The 5,659-nt window shown below is 50.8% G+C and overlaps 1 pseudogene; it reads left to right on the plus strand.

Annotated features, from left to right (window-relative positions):
- The first annotated feature begins 3,438 nt into the window (after positions 1–3,438).
- LOC144097198 (26S proteasome non-ATPase regulatory subunit 4 pseudogene) lies at positions 3,439–4,987 on the plus strand (annotated as a pseudogene).
- Positions 4,988–5,659: the final 672 nt, after the last annotated feature.

Raw genomic sequence — 5,659 nt, forward strand, 5'->3', positions numbered from 1 at the left:
ATATAAAGGGGAAGCACTCGCGTACATGACAGCCTCGAAGAATGCGTGGGTTTCTTTGGAACCTTCGTTAAGAGAAAAAAAAATATTGCATAAAAGAATACACTATTGCATTTAGGCTGTAGATTAATCCACGAGTAATGCGGATTAGCTCGCAACCTTTTCGGTTCTGAACTTAAAATACACTACGCCGGTGACGTGACCAGCATCGGCGGAATTCGCCTGTAAAGCACCACTACAAAAACAAAATCATAGGCGATCAATGCGATCGATGTGGCAGAGTATGCGCTAGCAGCAGTGTCGCCCCCCCCCCCCCCCCCCCCCCCCCCAGACAGAGCAGCTGCTACCGCTTTCGGGTTCAGGCCGCTATCAGCAATCCCCCTCCACCAAATCCCGGCCCCTGAAATATATGTTATATTTCCAGCATGTTATATACGTGAAATGGAACCTCCTCAAACGCCAGCCCGCGGGGCCGATGGCTAAGACCCCGCACGCAAGAGAGCAGAGAAAATACCCTGGCTCCACGTATGGTCATCTCCGACCGGTCGATAGCTAATTATTCTGCAAGGAAAAAGGATTGTCCTTGCAGGCCGCATTCTTCATCGCTCCGTACCCATTCCGCAGACAGGCGTAGAGATGCCGAGAAGGGCGCAGTCTGTCGAAGGCGTATATCGCGTCCGGACACTTCGCTGATTGATACTGCTCGGTGACTCATAGCCTGTCGCCTGAGTGTCGTCTCTTAAGGACGCATAGGTCTGGTGCCACCGTACGACAAGTGGCCCCATGCTCCGCTACGTACGCGGGATCCATAGGACGGGCCAAATTGTAGACGTTATCCTGCACCGCTTTGTCCCGTCCCCGAAGAAAGAATTCCGTGAAGGGAGCGCAGGCGAGTGAGTTTAGCTCGACAACGAATGGCGGTCGAGCCAGTGGACGTTGCTGTCAAGAAATAGCCGCCTTGACCGATGGCCGTAATCTGTGCAGCAGGCTAAAGGGTGCTCTGATCTGTAATAGGTCTGCGGAAGGCCTCCAGAGGCTATAGCTGAGGAAGCAATATCGCGGTGCTTCGTCATGTGTCATCGTGCCTGCGAGAGCCTGCTTTGCTAAATCTGTAGTGAAGGGCACGGTTTCATTGGTGTCTTATTCGAGGTTTATGGCCACACCCATCATCCTGTGTGAGCCTGAAGGTAATATTAAACCGATGCCTTACGATGACTGCACACATACCTTGATCATCAAAGAGAAGGATTAGAATATTTGTCAGCTATATTAGTTTTAGTTTGCGCGCAGTTTTCACTAATAAAACAAGAGTTTCTTACAACTATTATCAATGAAAAACGAAGACGACAGTATAAGCAGGAAAATTTTGAGCGGGAAGATTTTCGTCAATAAGAATTCAGTATTATGTACAATATTAAATTATATATACTAAATGAGTAACGCCCGTGTTTCGTCCTGTGTGTTCCCTTCTTCTGTGTGGTGTCTGTTTTGCGCTAAATGATATGAATATAATGGCTGAAAAACAGCTAGCCCGCCAGTTATTTCTGTTGAAGGATTTAGTATGGCATGGCTTGCTTCCAGTGACAATAAAACACGCCACCCAGTTCCTTCCACCCTCTTTTCAAATGTATAATATAAAACAGGTCCGGTCAAAAGCTTCTCAAAATCAATCCAACTGCTTCCTCCACCTCTTCTTCTTACTTTTCTTCTCTGTTTTCTTCCAGCCTCCGCACACCTTATTAAATAAATGACCCACCGCAAACAGAACAACCCAGGCAACGCACGACACACGGGACGAGCGTTTTAGTCCCTTTGAAAATGTGAAATGGGATTCAAGCAAATTAAAATTCTCAACAGAAAGCGAAGCCCTTTTTGCGGGCCGACTGTTGGAAGCCCCTTTTTATACAAATGCGGCGTAACGATTGCCTACCGGCGGCTCTTCGACATGCCTTCTTGCTGGTGGTGAAAGGTGGGTAAATGCGGCGATGCAGTAACCGACTTTACCTTAATCAGGATGAAGGCTTCTGCCATTCGTGTTATTTTACTTCTCATCGACAGCCTTGCAATTTGGCTTGCTCTGTGGGCCTCAATCAGAATGACGTGCGGGGTAGGATAGCGCCACTCGCCCGCAGAGTAGTATTGGCAGTTCAGAGCAATTCGGATTCGGCGATTAGTAAAAAAACTTAGTATGGGTGCCCGGTCACCAGGGGGTTGAGGGGAACGAGGCCTCTGACGCAGCTGCCCGAACGTTCCTTCCCCCGGGTTCCACTCAATCCCCGGGTTCTGCCGCGGCAATTATACCAACCCCGATAATCTCTTTCGCGGATATTACAAACCATCTACGCCTTTGCTGGAGGGTACTCCCGGGACTTGCCAAGAGTCTCGACAGAACCGAGGAGTGCCACCTTGAACGGCTCCAAACCGGGTCTTTCTTGAATCCTGCCATACCAAAAACACGTGGACCCTACATTCACAGACAGGTGCAAATTCTGCGGGCAGTATGCTGGCCTATACCACGTGGTGTGGGCCTGCGAGTACAATACACATATAGCCGTTATAAGTCAGCCAACTAGGGAAGGCTGGGAGGCGGCTTTGTCCAGTTCGGACCTGGACGCCCAGCGGGCCCTGGTCCAGAGAGCACGGGCAGCAGTGGCGGCTAATGGCGTCCCGGAATAGGGACTGCCACCCAGCGCAACGACCATCCCCACCTCGCATTTCAAATTTAATACAGTGTAACAATAAATGTTTCTCCTTTCTCCTCCTCGTTTACTTCTCATTTGTTACGCATGTGTGTCAGTGATTTTTCGCCGTGGCTTTTCAAGTCAAGGACAAGGAAGGCATAAAGGACAACGGAACAGGCGCCTTCTCTTTTTTTTTTGTGCCTTCCTTGTCCTTGCCTCTTTTCGCCGTCTTCAGAATCACCCTAGCTATGAATCAACTAGCCCAAACCAAATTATTTCTTAAAGAAATACACTTCGAATGGAATAAACAGCGCTGGTACTTTGTCCTGTGCGCTCTGTACACAGTCCTTTGTTTCCGCTGCTACTTTTGTTTAGCAAGGCGTTCATTTCACCCCAGAGCTCACGCGCCTGCATTGGCTGGCTTTCATGCGTGCGAGAAATGGGTGCGTTGAAAAGCGCATCGTGAAAAAAGAAGAAGAAACACACGAAGCGTGGCGTTCCAAGATTGGACCAGATTCACGGACATTGCACGCGGTGCTGCGCGAGCCCCTGAAGTTTGTTGGCGATGCTACAAACAACGAAACTCCGTAAAAACCCACCAAAAAACCAAGGAAAGTCAGCGTCGACGAGGAGAGTTATTGTGGCTCTCCAACCCGAGTCATAGTCATTTGCCAGCCTCAATTATTTAATTTGTGTTCGCGCTGGCATTCACGCAGAAAAAGACGAAAAAGGATATCCGCGCTGGAGAGGCTAACGAAGACGAGGAAGTTGACGATAGAACAAGCGACAGTGCGCCGAGGAGCGACACAAGTGACCACCTCATTGCGGGATCAGGAAGAAGCTCTGTGGTAATCGCGACGAAGCCCGTACATTAGCAACGGTGAGCTGTCGGTTCGAATCAAAATGACTCTGGAGAGCACCATCATTTGCGTGGACAACAGTGAGTACATGAGGAACGGCGACTTTGTACCGACGCGCCTGCAAGCTCAGCAGGAGGCCATTGGTTACGTCTGTCAGGCGAAGATCCAGTCTCATCCCCAAAACAACATTGGCCTACTCACCCTCGCTCAGCCCGAAGTATTGGCTACGCTTACCAGCGACATAGCGCGCTTGCTTTCCAAGCTGCACCAGGTGCAGCCGAGTGGGGACATAAACTTCATGACGGCCATCCGCATCGCTCACCTCGTACTCAAGCACCGCCTGGGCAAGACTCACAAGATGCGCATCGTGGTTTTCGTCGGCAGTCCGGTCGAGACCGATCTCAAGGACCTCAAAAAGCTTGCCAAGAGCCTCAAGAAAGAAAAGGTCAGCGTCGACATCGTGAACTTTGGGGAAGACATCGCGAACACGGAGAAGCTGTCTACTTTTATCAGCACGCTCAACGGAGAAGAAGGCACCGGTTCTCATCTGGTGACGGTGCCGTCGGGCGACCAGACGCATCTTTCCGACGCGCTGATCAGTTCGCCAGTGATCCATGGCGAAGATGGCGCGGCCGGTGTCGGCTCGGGCTCTGGCGGATTCGAGTACGGCATCGACCCGAACGAGGACCCGGAGCTGGCCCTGGCGCTGCGCGTGTCCATGGAGGAACAGCGGCTACGACAGGAGGAGGCGGCCAGACGGGCCATGGCCGAGTCGGCAATGGAGACGGACCAGGCTTTTCCCGCTGCGATCCAGGCCAAGCCGACGACGAGCGAGGAGCGACTTCTGCAGGAGGCCCTGGCGATGTCCATGGAGACGGAGACGATTCCAGCTGCCACGGCAACCGGGAATCTGCCGGACTTCTCTGCCATGACGGAGGAAGAGCAGATCGCCTACGCCATGCAGATGTCCATTCAACAGTCCGAGACCGACAATGCTGCGGGCGAGCAAAAGACTGCGCCTGCTGCGGAAGCCAAACCAGAGTCCAAGTTGGAGGAAAAACAGGAGAAGAAAGAGGAGAAGAAAGAGGAGAAGAAAGAGGAGAAGAACGAAGAGAAGAAAGAAGAAACCAAGGCAGAGAAGAAAGAGGAGACCAAGGAAGAGAAGCAGGGAGAAAAGAAGGAGGAGACCAAGGAAGAGAAGCAGGAAGAAAAGAAGCTGGAGGAAACGAAGGCGGACGAAGCCAAGAATTGACGTCAGCTGCGAAGGGTGAGGGTCAGCGTTTCGAGAGACTAGCCAGATAATTGGAACCTCGCCAGCCTACTTGCATGAAACGACGGCGCTATAGATCGTGTCTCCATTGACCAGTGACAGATCAGATGAGCCGGTGAATACGACTGCACGCAAGAGGCGACGAAGGACATGAAAGCTTTTTTATTTTTTTTTAAACGAGCAGTAAATAAAATCTCTTCTTTGTCAAACCAGTGCGTCTTGACTGGCATGTGCCGTATATTTTAAAGAGGCCCTGAAATGCCTCTTGAGGAGAGTACATAAACTCGCTCAATCAACATTGGGTTGCCATGAACGCCTGAGCCAAATAATACTTAGGCGAAAAATTGGCAGTGGCTTAGCTCGGCTATGCCAGAATATACGTAGCGAAAACTAAGGCATAGCTTGGTTAGCCTTGGTTAATCTTGATTTCAAGTCCAGGTTATAGTCTGGTTGTCTGGCTAGTTGTCACGTGGTTCGTCACGCGGTTGGTCACGTGGTGCGGTGCGACACAACTACGACTGGCATGGGACTACATCAGTAGCATTCCACTGCACCAGTCGTAGTTGTGCGCATCAGTCCTTGTCCCTCGTCTTTTTTTTTTACTTTTCTTTCGCCTGACTATGTGCTAACTGGCCCAGATCTCAACTCTTTTCCAAAAAATACATTACAACACGGAACACACAACCGCGCGTAAAAGTTGGCGAGGCCGTTCCCGCCACTTTTTGAGAAACTCTTGCTCTCGTCCGTGCAGCGCGTCTGCGTATTTCTCTTGGGATGTTTGTTTGTTATATTCTTTCAGACGTCACGCAAGTATCGTGGCCGCGACCAGTCGGTCGCGTCGCTCCGGTGGG

This window comes from Amblyomma americanum, chromosome 7 (assembly GCF_052857255.1).
Source record: "Amblyomma americanum isolate KBUSLIRL-KWMA chromosome 7, ASM5285725v1, whole genome shotgun sequence".
NCBI lineage: Eukaryota > Metazoa > Arthropoda > Arachnida > Ixodida > Ixodidae > Amblyomma > Amblyomma americanum.